This window comes from Coturnix japonica, chromosome 2 (assembly GCF_001577835.2).
Source record: "Coturnix japonica isolate 7356 chromosome 2, Coturnix japonica 2.1, whole genome shotgun sequence".
NCBI classification, from domain to species: domain Eukaryota; kingdom Metazoa; phylum Chordata; class Aves; order Galliformes; family Phasianidae; genus Coturnix; species Coturnix japonica.
Window position 1 is genome coordinate 57,299,753 of NC_029517.1, and position 18,444 is coordinate 57,318,196.

Here is an 18,444-nt window from a genome sequence, read left to right on the forward strand (position 1 = left end):
CCATTGCGGATTTTTGAGCTACAGACATCCAAAAATCCTAGTGCTTGCTACTTGTGAGCATGTTGACAGCAAAACACTTGGCAGCACGTTTCCAAAGGTCCTCTAACATGAATAAATACATAACATAAGCAGCAAATAAAAACCTCCAGACTTCAATGACCTACCTACCTGTGCCATCTTCTTAAAATTCATTCCCTACCAGAGCTGAAAAGATACTTGAGGATGATGTGAGAACCAATTACAACTATTTTTTATTTAAAAAGAAAAGAAAAAAAAAAAAGTGCATTAAAGTCCTAATTCCACCTTCTCTCAGATCTAAATATAATATTTACTAAATGTTAGCAAGTATTCAGAAATATTGTTCAGAAATTGAACTAAAGAAATGCAGGCAGCTGGAAATGTCCTACAGTTGTATATATATTCAAGTTATAAATTTTCACATTCTGAAGATCTTTTTTGAAAGAGAACATGCATTAACAGTTTGAAGGGCAATGAAAATCTGTTTTAATAAAACAGTTCAGTGATCCACTGCTGCTGTGTGCTAAATCCAGTTACGCAGGTAAGAAAAACATAATGAAAGACTACTGGTGTGTGGAACAGCAAACCAAGACAGGTTGCACACAAGTTTGAGTTTACTGAGTTGCTGGGAAGCTAACCTTCATATTAACAGATCATGTAGTTGTGTACGCTCTAGGTAACACTGCAGAAGATATGTTAAACACTAATGAACGAGTGACACAAGAATGCAATGGGCAACATACTGTATTTTCTCACAGAGGTAAAATTATTCTGGACAGGAACTCTTCCTGCATCTGAACTCCTTACTACAGAGGTTATTCATCTAAAGTAAAATATAACCACTTACACTGGACATAATTTTTTCCAAGTTATGGATTGAAAGGATACCCAGAATTACTTTGTTGGCATAATTTAAAACAATGTACTGGATCACGTTTTATCTTTTACTACTGCTTCCTTCAGAGTGACTTCCTTTGTTCAGCTTTCCTACTACATGCATTTTCTGTTTATTTTCTTTCTTAAGGTATTACTCGGTTCTTCCAAATTGCTTGATTGTACTTACATGTATTTATTTTGGAACATTTTTGCAAAGTTATTCAGTTTATTGAGCCAGGGTTTTCAATAGCTGAACACATACTCAAGAAGCACGGCTATTTGATCTGTGTCAAAATGCACATTTTTTTCAGTTACAATTCTAAAGCCACAAATACTTGGTTTGAAGTTAATTTATGAACTGAGTGACAATATGACCATAAAAGTAATTAAGATTTACTGTTCGTATGATCCTTTACATCCATAAAAACACCTGCTTATATTACTGAGTTTTATAAGGCAATCTTCCTGTCCTTTAGATTTTTAATGCCTCTAGAGTCTCAATAGTGGCAGTTTTTTGTGCCTTCTTTTTCCTCAGCATACTGTTCTCTGCTACAATTCATCAGTTAGAGATTTTTTATCCTATTTGAAAAACCTTAGTTTTAACACTAGTTGGTTAGCCAACAGGCAGATCAAAAGTGCTACCCACAATTCCTGCCTGCCAACATAGAGGGAATTACTCACAGGAAACCAATCTGCTTTTAAGTGGTAGTTATCCAGAAAATACCTAGGTGTCCTAGAATGTCATAGCATTCTTCTGCCAAGGATTACAGTTTAAATTTTACTTTTCCCAATTAATAGATCTGTGGCTATAATACTGCCTTGATTGTATATCATTATAAATCTTTGAAGAGTTTGATACTGGTCAAGATTGGGCTTATTTAAGAGTTTATATAGCATATGCTTCAGTAAACCAAAGTGCAAAAACACTGTTCCCTACAATCTTTAGAATACTAGAACAGTTTGTGTTGGGACTTTAAGATCATCTAGTTCTAACCGCCCCACTACAGGCAGAGACACATCCCAACAGACCAGATTACTCAAAGTCCCATCCAGCCTGGCCTTGAATGTGTCCAGGGGGAGGCATCCACAACCTTCCTGGACAACCTGTTCTAGTGTCTCACCACCCTCACAGTTAAGAATTTCTTCCTAATATCTAGTCACCACTGAGTTTGTGAGTCTGAAGCTGTGTTGGTTACCATCAATCACCTCATCTTTATTTTCCATGTATTTTCCAATCAGTGGTAACTTCAGCAGACCACCATGACCATTCAAATATGATGGATAGTGGCTTGGCAGCTTCATCTGCCAGTTCCCTCAGAACCCATGGATGGATCTTGTTGGGTCCTATGGACCTGTGCACCTACAGGTTTTTTATGGTCTCAAACCTGGTCTTCACTTATAGCAGGGAGATCTTCTTTCTACAATTCTTACCTTCGGTTTCTGCAGCTTGGGTAATGTGGCTACAGCCCTTGCTGGTGAACACTGAGGCAAATAAGTCATTGAGCACCTCAGCTTTCTCCATATCCCTCACAACCCAACTTCCTCTCAGAGAGAGCCCACAACTTCCCCGGCCTTCATCACTGATATATAACTGTAGAATATCTTTTTGTTCCCCTTTATGTCCTTGGTTAGATTTAATTCTGCCTGGGTTTTAGCTTTCCTCACATGACCCTGGATGCTCAGGGGTCCCCACTTCTATGGGGACCCCACTTCTATGGGGTCCTCCCAGGAAAGCCAATCCCTATAGGCTTTATTTTTGTGCTGAAGTAAGTCCAGAAGCTCCTACAATCTTTAGTCATCCAACACCTGTCTCCTACCTGAAAAACAAAATCTAACCCAAGCTGGTCTGATTCTCTAACAAATGTTACCAGAAAGTGCTAATCGGACTTAAACTTCCATAGCTGAATGCTTAAATGTGATCTCTGCCCAACAACTTCATAAATAATCAAAGGTCAAAAATAAAGGTAAAAACTGGAAGAAAATGAATGATGAAAATATAAAATCCTGCTGAGAATAAATAATAATAATAATAAACCAAATACCATGTTTTCCAATAACATTCTTGGCTCTTCTCCAAAAAGCTGATTGCCAAAAACGTGAATGAAGATAGAAACATTAATTTGGAGTGTAATACTGTGCTTTGTGCTGTTACAAATCTCAATGTAACCAGATAATGGCTTTAACAGCTTCACCTCATGACTCACAGTACTGATTTCTTAAAAGTCAGTTAAAAATTTCCTATACCCAATCAGTCAATTCTGTACTTCAGCTGCACTACATGTACTCCAGAACTGAGGACAGACTATAGAAATAAAAACTGAACATGGACCAATTAAAAGAACCATTCTTCAGGCTCACATTTTACGATGGATCATTTCAATACTATGGTAAGTAACACAGCCCAACAAACAGGAAGATTAATGCAAATGTTATGGACAGTGAAGTGTGATCAGATGAGGAGCAGGAGATCCTTCTGTTGGTTTTGCCTTCAAGGCTAGTAATTATTTAAATACATGGTTCAGCTTGAAAGCTGACAGCTGAAGATACAAGTGGAGAGGGTTCATTTCTTCAGAAACTTCATTTACCAGTCAGACAGGGAGTGCAAACATGGAAGACACATGCAATTCAATGTCCATAGCTATTTAGATTCTTGAATATATAGCCCATATTTTGGTACTGAATTTAAGCAATGATGAATTCAAGGTAATGGTTCCATATCTGACTGCATCCAGACTATAAGGAACATTTCAAAGGCAAATCTAAAATGCAAATCTTTTGGCTTAAATCATTTATATGCTTTGTCATAAGCAATAATAACAATAATGTTACTCTAAAACAAAACTCAAGTAGAGGGGACACTGGCAAACTGGCAGAAAAAAAAATATGATCAATCTTAAATAGATGTTTTCTTCTCTAATGATCTTTTTTATTTGTTGTATTCTACTTCACAGGGATCCAAGTCATTTTTAGAAGTTTTTTGTTACAAAGCATTTGGATTTCTTTCTGCTTGACAGTTTCATCACTTAGTAATTATTGCAGGAGGCTGAACAAACATTGTAAATCATCAGTTAATGAAAAATGGCTTTGTATGTTTCATTCAAAAAATTTCTCTGAATTATCTGTATCTTAAAAAAAAAAAAAAAAAGATGTGCAATTATGAAATTAAAGAGACACAAAAATATATTTCATCTAGAGACATGAGTATAAAATTAGAATATCTTCTTCCTATGATTATTTAAAGCCATAACATTTGCACTGATTGCATGCAACAGGACCACTATCAGGCAACATTCGGAGACTAGTATATATAGCGTGAAAGTGTCCTGAGTTGTTGTGATTTTTTCCATTTTATTTCTGGCCACAGACTTAGCATAATCAAACTTTCAAGTAAAGAGACTGGAGGACTTCCTTTTCTACTCAGAACCAAAAATCCTGTTATGCTTTCCACCCCTCTGAAACACAATACTTGTTTTGGTATAAATGTCCATATTAAACATCTATATAAAGTGATGAGAAGATAAGAAAACATATTTAAACCCAAGAACGCACAGGTAATTTCACTCAGTGCACTCTATCTAGAGAGCATACACATCTGACCTCAACAGACTTGAAAGATGGGCCCAGAAGAATCTAATGATGTTCATCACAGCAAAGTGCAAGGATTTGCACTTGGGACAGAAAAATCCCAGGCATATACACAGCCTGGGAGGAGCAGTCCTTAAGAGAAGCCCCGCAGAGAAGGACCTGGGGGTCCTGGTGGATGAAAAACAGAACGTGAGCCATCAGCGTGCTCTTGCAGCTCAGAGAGCAAATGGTCCCCTGGGCTCCATCAGAAGAGGGGTGACCTGCAGGGATGGGGAGGGTGATTGTCCCTCTCTACTCTGCCTTCACGTGGCCCCATCTGGAGTCCCAGTCTGGGGCCCCCAATACAACAAAGGCAGAGAGTTGTTGGAGAGAGTCCAGAGGAGGGGCACAAAGATGATTAGAGAGCTGGAGTACCTCCCTATGAGGACAGGCAGGGGATGCTCGGCTGTTCAGCCTGGAGAAGAGAAGGCTATAGAGTGACCTCATTACAGCCCTTCCCTTCCTAAAGGGAGCCCATAAACAGGAGGAGAGTCAACTCTTTGAAAGGGTAGATAATAGCAAGACAAGGGGAAATGGTTTTAAGTTGAAGGAAGAAGATTTAAGTTGGATGTCAGGGGGACGTTCTTCACTATGAGAGTGGTGAGGTGCCCTAACCTCAAGCAAATTAACACCTCCTTCCAATTTAACGTCATCTGCAAATTTACTGAAGGTGCACTTCATTCCCTCATCCATATTATCAACAAAAATGTTAAACAGGGCCAGCCCCAGTACTGATCCTTGAGGAACATCACTAGTAACTGGTCTCCAGTTAGATTTGACTTCCCTCAGTGCTCTTCCCTCTCTTCTTTGAAATCAAATTCAGAAATTCAGAAGCTTTAGGCTGTCAGCCATGCATGAAAATGCAGATGGAGCTTCAATAGCTTTTCAATCTTTCATTCAACAACATCAACAACAAAAACTGTAGTTCATCATGCTTTACTCTATGGCTTTGTGCACATATCAGATAAACTCAATGCAGCTATTAGATAGCAAAAAGATTGTAAAAATAGTGACTTTTTTTTTTCTCCTTAGAAGCCAAAAAGCAAAGCAAGCCCTGAATTTTGGCAGAATTCAAACCTGAAAAAATTTACTTCCAAAAATCAAAGCTCTAGAGGCTACAAAAAGCACTCAGAAAACCTCATCTAGGATCTGATAATCCAATTTCTTCTAGAACATACATATAGAAAATACAAACATAAATTTTAGTTGAAAGTAACATTTCTCAGTGAAAAATGTAAATCCTTCCAAGTATCAGATAAATATTATTATTTTTATATTCCACTTAGCACAGCTATGTGTGATGGGAGAGACAGAAGCACATACAGACCATACACACAAGCTCATATTAATACTGCAAACACATCTTACCTACCCTAAATTATACATCAATCTCTGTCCACATTTCAAAAATAACTGAAGTGAAAAAGCCCAGTTGAAAAATGCATTTTGAAAACATAAGTCTGGGCTCTTGCAGTTTTTGAATAGCCACACTAAGTGCATCAGTGGTTTATTGTCAATTCTTTTTCTAACCAGCATATGAGAAAACTCAAATTTTTGTTTCAGAGAAAAAAGGATAAAACAAAGGAGCCTTTCCCTTCTTTGTTGTATACTGCCAGCACTTCAATCCCCTATCACATAGCCTCTTGGTGCTCTAGCAAGTTCTTTTGCTGCTCTGAATGAAATCTTTCTGCTCCACTGACATTAGTGTGGAAATTGTATCTGCTCTAAGTGGCTTTAATGCACATCAGTGTCCTCTTTCTGTCTCTCCTTGCAATACAGCTACAAAAGTGGCCTTTAGTTAAGCATATTGCTATCGTTTCAAGGGCAATAGCAGGGGTAAGCAAGTACCTGTGTCCCTTATGGGATTCTAAATACATTAAATTATCTGGCTTTTCTACTTCAGAAAGAGTTTGGGAGAAGTCTCAAAGTTTCTGTATTGGATGAGTCACCCTCTTTAGTTACCACAGAATGCCAACCACTAGATACACAATAACCTGCCTGGAAATGAGGATATGGCACAGATTTTATTTCCTGGCTATACTGATGACTGAAAAATGGCAAAAGCTAAGGAGACATTCATCTGGTCTGTTTTATGTAGAAATAAAGCAATAGGAATTTTGGAGCTGTACAGCAATTTGTGCACTTTATCTGATATAGTCTTGCAATATATTAAAACTGTATGAGAAATTATCACATGTTTATGATATAAAGAGTATTTTTAGGCAATTAGAATACACAGGAAGTACAAAACCACATTTATTACATTTTACTGCTGTACTTCTTTTATAGATAAAAATAAAAATCATGAGACATTGAGGAAGATGACTTATGTAGTAGGCACTATGACTCACAGACCTTACAAAACAGATGGGACTTTTTATTAGGGTTGGGTAAATTAAATAACAAGTATGCCAAATAGCATACTTATCAGGTATATCAATGACATGAGTAGGGGCTTTATTCTCTTTATGCCTTAAATATTTTCACAACAAGAAAAATTCATCTACCTCAGCGGGGCAACTGTACATGTTAAGAAAGGATAGCTTATTATATTGCTTATATCTCAGGGCTTATATGTAAAAACTTGTACCGATCCCACTATTTCCTACATTTTTCATAACCAACCATAACTAACTTCAACCATTTCAGCCCTTTCCTCTGTCTTTTACCTCATGATAAAAAACAATTTTGTGGTTGTTAATTATTCTAGAACAAAATAATGCAAATACTTAAGCACGCCAACACTGCATTCTAGCTGATAGCATTAATGAATTTAACTGTGTTGTTTACATGAGGATGTGATCAAATAAGTAATCATGCCCACAGTGAGTCAGTTGCTCTTATTTCCTTTCCTCGGTTCCTCCCATGAAGAACACAAAACTCTCTGAATAGCCTACAACGCCAGCACAACTCTAGATAGTAACCTTACATATCATGTCTTCTGTAAAAATTTTGTTCTATTAAAAAAAGATAAACTTTTGTTTAATGTTTTTGAAATACCTTCTTTCCCATTCTAAGAACTTGTGTAGGTAAACGCTTTTACCTAGAACTATCAATCTCAGAGAGACTTAATGCATGTCACATTCTTATTAATGTTATATGCAATCAGTATGAAAGAATGGCGTGAAAAATTCATCCAATACCAACATTATTTTGAAGATCAATAAAAAAAAATTCCTATTCCTCTTTCTTGAATCCAAAGCATTTTCTCTATTTGTTCCTCTCCCAGCACAAATCTGGAAACTTACACTGCAAAATGTTACTACATTCTATTATTCTCTATAAAATCAATTTTTAGAAATTAAATAGAATAAAGCAGAAATAAAAACAGAAATAGAACACAATGTTTCCAAACATTGCATGAAGAGAAAACAGTTGTGTTGACACTGTAGGCATGAGAATTCCTAGGAGAGAAGAAACAGATACCTAAACTTAATAAATTTGAGAAGAAATCTTCAGGAAAAAAATAACAAAACACCATTTTAAGCTGAAGCCAATAGCAATTTGATTATGAAAGATATGTAATATTTTTTCTAGTCTCAGAAATGGATTGGTATACAGAAATAATAAGACTCAAAGCTGAGAAGCAGAGGAAGCTTTCCACAGATTGCTATTGATGTCATTCTCTTAACAGCCTACACTACATTATTAAGTTTCACTGAGATGTACTTGAAAAATGGTAAAGATCATATCTTCCAGTTCTAGCACGGATTACAGAAAGGTTAGATAGGAAGAAACCTCAACAGGCCTAGAGGCTCAAAGCAGCAAGATAGGAACTCATCTGTGCTACATATGATCAATAGCGCAAAGCTGAATGTTCTAACAAACACTGTAATAGGTAAAAGAACAGTCCCTCCCTCTCCAGCACAAGAAATAACAAAGTTGGAATTGTGCTTCCTAGTATTTCTTGCTTGTCACACCATTATGAGTTTATTTGCTCAGAAGGGCATCAGATCTACTTCAGGCCTTTTGTTCAACTTCACGATAACAATCTACTCCATCATTCATTTTGCTTAAGCTCAAAGAATGGTGCTTGAAACTACTGAAGATTTTAATCTACGTCTTCACAAGATGTGGAACTTTTTGCTGATAGATTTTCAGGGGTATTTTTTCCTTTTTGTTTGTTTGTTTGTTTTTAGTAATTCTTTTAAAAATCATTTTTCCAGTCAATGAACACAGATACAATTCTCAAACTCATTTCCTGGTGAAGCTGCATGGAATTCACCAGACCTCTAACAGAAATCATTTGAGCTAACACCATTCCAAATCTACTTCTGTCTCTAACTAAAATGCTGAGCAGCCTAACACTTAAAAAACTTACCTCCAGGTTTCTCTTGTGAAAGACAGCATAAACACAAACACCATTCAATTGTTACCACAGTAAATTAATAAAGAATTAATGCCATAGCCAAGTACAATAAATAAGTCTACACCAATATAGAAGAGATTCCCATTTTTCAGAATTCAGTGGGAATGCTTTCCTATTCATGTAGCAGATTTCTTCTAAAAACCTAAAACAATCACTACCTCTGCCTCCCTCAAATTCTCATTTATCATAACCAGTATAGTATTTCCATGCCTTTGACCTTTTTTCATTTAGACTTTCAACACTCCAAGAGAAAAGACAGTCAGTCTGTCCAGTGTACTCTGTAGACAAAGTAAGGAGTTTGGCACTTCTCAACAGCTAAGCAAGAAGAATTAATCCAAACCTGGTCTCTGAAAAGAGCAGACAGGCAAAATTAGCTTGTATTACACCTAGTAAAGCTCCTCTCTTCAGAAATCTTAATGATTTCAAACCTCACTCTTTAAGGGAGCTTTCACCGTATTGTGGTTGCCCAGCTATTAAGTAGAGGAATGAAAGAGCGTTAACAATAAAAAATAATTTAACAAAAGCATTAAGTGTTTGAAGTACTGTTTGCCAAAGTTAAAACAAATTTATTTCAATTCCTTTTTGACCATGTTATGTTGTAATTCATTTCCAAATTTCATTCTGTGTCCTTTTTTTCCCCTGTGCAAACTTCTGCTTTATTGAACTGATTTGTTACCAAGAAACATGCATGACAAGAGACTGTCTATAGAAAGATTTGTACTTTGTATGCTGTAGATACTGTAAAATTTATAATCAATGAGAATATTTCAAAAAAGAAAATTAAGGAAGTTGAATATTATTCTCAGATTTTACCACTTTCCCTTTTATGATGTCCAGAGTGATACAAGCTTTGTTACTTACAAGTTCCTCAGAAGTATTAAAAATGTGACTTCTACTTAAAAAGCTAATTCTCATTGATTCTTACCAATATGACCTAAATATGTAACTTAATAACACATTTTGAGGGATTAATTCATTTGCCTATTAAAAAGAATACTGTATACTTGTAGGTGTAGGCTACATAAATGTTGTTATAAAATGATGTAGCATCTAAATGTTATAAAAGGATAGAGAGAATTTTGAAAAATTAAGAACTGATTTATCAATTTATTGATTTATTTTTATCTGAAGCTTGCAAATATTTCTGACAGCTTTTTTGTTGCAGTATTTGTTTCTTAGTTCTGCAGTAGTTACCTGAAATACTACCAATAGGAAACAATTTCTCAACTGTCCATGAAAATCCAGATTGCCAAATGAAAAAATATTCACCAAAATATTAATATTGGTACCATCAAAAGGCAGGAAGAGATCAACTGAATAATGTCTATATATAATAACACAAAGTTCAAAGAAAAGGTGATAAAATACAATGAATATGTAATCTGTATAAAAAAAAATACATTACATTTTTCTCAATTCAATTTACAATCTTATGTGAATGTAAATTAAGATTAACGAGTAAAATTTTATTCTCAAATTTTCCATGTTTAATTTATATAAAGGCATTTCAGATGTAGAAAAGTTCAACGATCAATGAGAATATCATTGTAAATATTAGTCGCTTTCTGAAGAAAGGGAAAAGCAGGATTACGTATGTTAATAGGTGACCAGATTGGAGAACATTTCCCATTCAAGTATTACATCACTCTCACGGCCCAAAAACTTAATGCTCTACCCACTTAACCATCTGTCCTATTCTACATCTAGCATTTTAGCTATTTAACTTCAGAAATGACAATTCTAACTGATACACATATAATGCTTCTCATTAATGTAAAATGTGCAATTATTGCTTCTGCACAAAAAGATAAATATCATCATCCATTCTGAGTACACAAATTAGTTCTGATGCTATAAAGACTAATTCATACAATAAAGCAAAATAATTAGAGGATTTGTTGATAAGCACAATAACTACACTTTCTCCCAATTTACAGTCACACCTGCTTAGAAATTAAATTGTATTTTTATGCTACATTAAAACAGCATTTTCCACAGGAATTTATTATTCTGTAGAACATTTGTATTTACTGTGTTTTCTGTAAGATCTCACAGAGAAACTGAATTTGTTGTTTAGTGTCTCCTAGAATCAAAAGAAACAGCGGGAGAAAGTCTGTTCTGCAACTGCACCACCATAAGAGAATGTAAGGATTCTATCTTTGGAAGCAATAGTTGCAATATTATAAACACAGACACATTTGCCTGCAGACATCTATGGTTATTCTCCATTTTCTGAGGTATATGGCTTTGCACTCCTTGGTGAAGAAAAGACAACAATTCAGTATATAAAGTTCAAAAAAAAAAGGCCCAGTTTATAAAAACTGTTCAGAGCATCCACTAAATACAAAAAGCCCAAATGAGTGCTCTTGCCAATAAATGCAAGCAGCCAGGTAATCGCATTCATAGGTGAATAAGACTCTTCAACAATTATTTGAACAAATTTGCCATTCTTGTATTTGTTCCAGAATAAATCCATCAGGTGAAATGTATCTGAAGTTATTTTAAGGCAAAGGAACATAGTCTCAACAAAACAGAATGTTTCTTTCACTCAATTACAAGGTTTGCCCAGTCTATTGTCTGTTCATGGCATAGTAAAAAATCACATTCCCCTTTTTTATTAAATAAAAAGATCAGACTGCACTACAGCAGGTACTTATCTATTCTGCTGTAATAAGTTCAGTAATATCTTTAGAGGATTCCAGCAATAATCCTGAAATTTCATCATATACTGTCAGCTTTCTAGGGGTCCTGTAAAATGTCCTGAAAGAAGATATAACTGCCATTCAAAGACACATCACAGGTCTCCTGTAACATGTGTATACACATGTGCATAGGAAATGAAAAATTGATCTAGGTGTCTACTGCCATGTTGTTTTCAATCATGTCAGTTTCTGCTCCAAGAGCTTACTTTATAGCCTCTGCAGCTTGGTCTGACATACGCATTATGTGTAACTAGTCACTGAGATGAGCTCTTATTACGTTGTGTCCTATCACACATCACATAATTATTGACAATTCTCAGAATTTTCCTCTTCTACAACTGTTAAGTTGTTGGATTTTTCCTCTAGAATTTTTTTCTTTATGTTGCCATTCCTTAAAAAAATATATACAGTAGGTGATGGACTGTACTGACAGGAGTCTACCATTCAGTAGTTCTGGAGTAAAACTTACAAGACTGCAAGTGAATAAAAATGATTCATGAGAAAGCAAATCATCCTGAAAGCTTTCAGCTAGATGCTTGTGTTACTTTATAGCTGGAAAGAGATTAGTGCATAGTGAGATGGATTGAGAACAGGTTGACTGGTAGAACTCAGAGGATTGTCATCAGCGGTACAGAGGTCGTTGAAGGCAAGTAACTAATGCTGTTCCCCAGCGGTCAGTGCGCTAGGTCTGACCTTGTTCAATATTTTCATCCAATTACGTAGACAGAGTCCACCTCAGCAAGCCTGCAGATGATACAAAGCTGTGAGGGTTTGGCTCACACACATGAAGGCTATGCTACCATTCAACAAGAACCAGACAGACTGGGTATTTGGGCAGGAGGAACCTGAGAAGGTTTAACAAGAGCAAGTGTATAGTCTTGATTATGGGAGGAATAACTAAAAGTAAAATTTTCTATCCTACTTTAATAAAACAAAAAACTGTAACAGCACAAGTATTAGAGTAAGAAACCACAGAGAGCAAACAACATTAGTCTATGGAATGAAGTGGGTAACTCTAAGAAGTAACATTATCTTTCACATTCTCCTCCTTTCTCAGCTCCATCTTTCTGGAAACTGTTCTATTTGTTTGGATTCTATTTAAGAAATACTATAAAGGAATCTGTTCAGTATCCATTTTTACATTGTTTAAAGTAATCTCCCACCTCTGTTTTCTTTATGTAGTATTTAGTTGAAAGACTTCATTTTCACTTCCTTGAGGAATTTGCATTCCTTGATGCATAAGCTTTTGCCCTTCAGATCTTCAGTTTTACACAGCAGTGAATAACCTTGCATAAACTGTCCTTCCCACCTCTTCATAGTATAGCTGGTTAAGGTTTCTTCTTAAATTTCTTTTTCCAAAGAATCTGAACCTTGATTTTTCTAACAATCTAAAAAACTAAAAATCCTTGAGTCTTGGTTCTGAATATTCTTTCCCACCCTCTCTCCTTTGCTTTCTCATTTCCTTAGTATCTCTACTACTATGACCTAATAAGAACTGCTCACCACATTCACTCACTGCTGCCTTTGAAACTCTCAAAATCGTATCTTCTTACATTTAGCCCACATGTAACAATTATACTCCATTTGAGAAGATGCTTCATTTGCCTCCAAAAGTAGTGACTGCAAACCCTTCCAATACATCAAAGCCGTCTGATTTTGAGCGCTTTCTACAGTTTTGAGGAAACAGCTATCTTCTTGCCATTTCAAGGTGAGATGCATTATTTCTGGTAGTTGACCCTCTCCTGAAAATTAGCACACTATATGCTTTCTGCCTTAATGCTCTTTTAAATCCTTTTCTGAATGAAGAATATGCACATGACCACCAGCTCCTTCACAGTTTAAGAGTGCACTTCTGAATAATCAGCTACACAGGCTAGAAAGCTTCTTGAAAACCAAATTAAGTAAGCAGTATTGGAATCTATGCACAGCCAAAACTGCTTATGGATTAGTGAGATCATTATGCACAACGTATCCATCAGATCAGGCATTAGACTGTTCAAACCAGTACCTGCCTTTGACTGTTTCAAAACAGGTATTTGTACTCTGTACACGTATCTTCGAACAATACTGTAATGCAAAGGTACCCAACTGCTCATTCTTAGTATTCTGATTGTTATGGTGTATCAAAACCCATCCTTAAAAATATCAAAGAAACCACCTTCAAGAGCACTATTCAGCTCTGTCCATGGGGCAAGTAAGGTGCACATTCTCAAAAGAAAGCAACATCCAAGAGCCTTTGGGATATATAAATAGCCTTTTTTTTTTTTTTTTTTTTTTCCCCTTCACTCTCTCTAACAGAGAAACACTCTTTTAAAAGAGAACAAAAATGAAACAAAATTAAATGCAGAAAAATACAGTATAAATATACAGATTTTTGTTCTTACTGGAGAATATTTCCACATCAGTTCCTTAGTGTCATATCCTTCAGCTGATTTCCCATCAGACTGTAAAGCCAGACAGAATAACTATGAATTTTACATTAACCCAGTATCTTCCAGGACTACATTTCATCAGATCACAGACAAATCTAATCAGGAAGTTTACTAGGAATGAGACCAGTCTTGTTTTATACTTTTTCATCCTGGACATATATAAGGATTAGACAGTCCAAACTGAGCAGACGTGAAGAGATGTCCCAGACATCTCCTCTTCACTGTCACTGTCACACGTTCTTAGGTCAAATGCAAAATAATAATAATAATAAAATCCATTCTGCATCATTTCTTCCATTATACTCGTGATTTTTTCTATAACATCACAGGATTACCCTTTATTATTATTTGCACTCTAAAATGTTGATCTATTCCCCTTCTATTGGATCTTTAGAGAATGTGCTTAAGGAACTTCTTAAGGAGTGGACTAAAGGACTCCCACCTGCATCACAACTGTTTAAACTACTGTTCCCTTTAAAGCATGTCATTACCAGACAGAATAAGTTGGACTGACATGTTTGCCTTTAGTCCAAGATAAGCTTGCTAGCCCAATTTGAAGGAAAACAAACAAACAAACAAACAAAAAACCCCAGCACATTTAGATGAGGTTTTTCATAAAGACTCAGATAAAAGCCCAGATAAGCTTTTCAGCAAATAAGTGTTTGACAGCCGAGTACATTTATGTACTTCAGGACAGAACATAAGGGCACAAGTAATACTCAAGCTATCATCACGGATTTCAGCAGGAAATGTACTTTGAGATATTCTGCAGTTCCAATACTCCATTGTCTATTTTTCACTACTAATCTTATATATGAGAAGTAATTTAAAGGGAATCCAATAGTTTTCTTTAAAAAATAATAATAATGGGCTTTTCATTGGCATCAATGGTCTTGAATCAAGCCCTCCAGGAACAAAATACAGTAACTGTTAAATTTACAAGAAAACCCATATCTTCCATAGAAAGTTCTTCTGTACTGGGAACAAACTGCTCTTGATCAGAACACAATCTGCATGTTTTGTTAATTGTTGTTATGCTACTTAGATCACATTCATCTTCAGTTTTTATGCATTTTTTTTTCCTCAAATGGATTTTTTTAATTTAAACTACCGGACAAACTTCATACTCAGTATGTGTACAAAAGAATAATAACTCTGAGATTTATATTCCTTTGAAATGTGAAATATTCATGTTGTTTTTTTTTTTTTTTTTTTTTTTTTAATCTTAAATTGGAATAAAACATCAAAATATTGTAATTTAATGATTAACTTAAAATCAAATTAGAAAAATATGATACTATTCTCAAAACTTTTCTTTAAATTTTGAATTAGGTTAATACTATGCATTAGTGGTAATTTATGCAAGATAATTCAGCTATTTTTCTCATGCATAAAGCTAAACAACCTTTGGAAGATATAATTTCTGTATTTCTGTATTATATATTACGTACTTAAGAAGACAAAAATCACTACACATCACCACTAATTCAGTAGCCTGTTCTTCATTTCTTTGCAAGAGATTATACAAAACTGAGAGCTCATTATAGTACCCAGTAAAAATAATAGCCTTTAAAGGCAATAGTCTTTGGATAAAATTCTGTTCTTCTCACCAACGACTTGAAGAGAAAAGAATGTTAATTCTCAAAATGTCCTCCTGAAATCTCTTTTGTCCAGAAAAATCTGCTTGAGATCATTTCATGAGTTACAGTGGTTCCAATAATAAGTTCTGGCTTTGCTTCAAAAGACAAAATTTTGGAAGATAAACCGTCTCTCACAATGTGCTTAAACTCAGTTTTTAGCAGCTGGTGCCAACCAATCTATTGCACATAAATTGAATTGCAGTTCTCCAAGGAGATTTCCTGTTATGTTCCCTAGTGATTTCTTAGTTGCCAGCGTAGCCCATGTCAAAATTACAGTGGAGAAAATAAACCTAGCTGGTTTTGGTAACATTTAGGGGAGGGAAGAAATGTTTTACTATGGTTAATTAGGTAACATTTACATTACAATTAAAACATGAATAGCTGTGTTCTTCAGGTACCAAGTGCTCCAGTCCTCCAATTATTTGTGCAAGATCATCTTGAATTTGCTAGGAAATGAAAGATTTTTGTATGCATTTCTTTGCTCAGTCCATCAAGACAACATCAACTACTTCAACAACATGATGTCCATGCCATGTGGTGTCATGCTGACCAGTAAGGCTGGGGCAGTTGGCTAGTGGGGGCAACCACTCACTGCTCAAGGCACTGTTGGTTAACAGTTGGCAGTGGTGAGCAAATGTTTGTGCATCCTGTTATCATAACTATTATAAGCACCACTGGCTTCCCATCCTGAACAACTTCCCAGTGAATATCTGTGGACACTGAGAACTCATCATCACTGCAACCCAATCCTCCACTGAGACTGGTTAGAAGAGAAGCAATGAAATGGTGAGCATACCACCATGGAAGACAGAGGGCACACCAGAAAGGATCCTTTCAGTTTTAATATTATTAATGAGATTTACCTTGTATTAACCAAATTGTTTAGACTGTAAATGTTAGTATACACTGAATGTTACAACATAGCCAACCTAGTTATAAATACTGATAGTAGAATTACTGGTTTCACAATGAGTTGCTTCCCTTTTGAGAGTCGCAGTGCAGAGCTCTCTGGATTGGGAAATAGCCCTAGTGAGTATGTGGTCGGCTACCACCATTTACATCTTACTGAATTCCAAAGCTTAGAAGAACCATAGAATCACAGTGTTGGAAAGGACCTGCAAGAACATCTAGTCCAACCATCCTCCCATTAACATTGCTACCACAAGCCAATAAACCAAATCTTGTAGCTCCTCATCCAGACACCAATCATGCTGCTTTATCCCTTCCTGTTCATCAGCTGTCTTTTCTCTAGCACAAGGAATGATATACTGTCATAAGTCAACACAGCTTAATCAAGAGGGTTTACATGCATGCACTAAGTGTATTCATAATCAAACACAGAACCATCTTCATAACAGTGTAATTGAAGAAAACAATGCCATTCATCTCTATCAAAAAGGAATAATCAGAACATCCAAACTTTCACTATCACAATATTTTCAGGGAACAGGGAGGTGTTGATAAAAATGCATTTGACAATGTAAAGCTCCTTTAGCTATGAGAATGAACAGCCGTAACATAAAGCTTGGGGTGGAGGGAGTGAATAGAAAGGGGAAAATAAGAAGTAATGAGAACTAATAAAGCCTGTCTTGTATGTACTTGTATGCCACCAATTATCTTCAGGACTGATGAAAAGATTTCCAGTTTTCTTATCAGTAGGAGCCAAACACAAGATGTTTTCCTACCACCACAAGACAGTAGAACAGCTCCTGCTTTCTGCCATGAGTCCTGCATGGACACAGCAGGCACTGTACCTCCACTTTCACCATTAATCATAACTTCAGTTGTTGACAGCAGCAGTTCTCCTAAAGCACTGGCAAAGGATGTATAAAATTATCCTGCTGGTGGGCTACCACCAGTTGGGTTGTTTTGACTCACACACAGACAGTGTGCAGTTAGTACTCAGTATGCAGCATGTATGAATCAGCTAAAGTTAAACTAGAAAAGACCTTTTATAAGTGTAGCTGCAGCAACAGAGCATTCAGGAAAGACTGGAATACTTCAATAGCAACAACATCAGGAGCTTTGTGCTGCCACACCCAAGTTTGAAGGGAACTCAGACATGGCTTCACATTAGCCAATAAAAGGTAGATAGAATCTATTTATGGTGCATAAAAAGTTTTACCTAAGGATAGGGACCTCCAGTAAACCTGCAATGAAATACAGGTTTATTTAACAGCTGAGCACAGGTCAGTTGTAAGCCATTTGTGGAGTAGGGTAAAGTTCCTGACTTACTGATCTGGCAACATTAAGACCATCTGTAGCTAAAGAACTTATGCCGTGACCTCAGTCCAGGTGTCATATCTTATTTGCATATTTAGAGGTATAAAAGATTACTTATTAAAATGTTAAATGCATTTAAAAGTATTTAACTACTGCATCTGCATAACTGTAATCATTATTCAGAGACTTGTGATAGGTTTATTACTGCTTCAGCGGTATAACCTGTTTTTACTTTTCTCTTTGATAGAATTATTGCAGATATTTACTTCCCATAGGGGGGCGGGGAAGGGGGAACAAAAGTAGAATCATAAGATCATAGAATAGCTTGCATTGGAAGAGGCTCAGGGGAGGCTTCATTGTGGCCTTCCAGTACTCGAAGGCAGCGTATAAACAGGAAGGGGAATGGCTGTTTACACGGGTGGATAGTGGACAAGGGGGAATGGTTTTAAACTAAGACAGGGGAGGTCTAGGTTAGTTTTTTTTCACACCAATGGTGGTGACGCACTGGAACAGGTTGCCCAAGGAGGCTGTGGATGTTCCATCCCTGGAGGCATTCAAGG

At 36.1% G+C, this 18,444-nt stretch overlaps 1 long non-coding RNA gene across 2 annotated transcripts in view; it reads right to left on the reverse strand.

Annotated features, from left to right (window-relative positions):
* Window positions 1–18,444, reverse strand: part of LOC116652899 — a 131,579-nt gene that overhangs the window by 35,131 nt on the left and 78,004 nt on the right. The window lies entirely within an intron of this gene.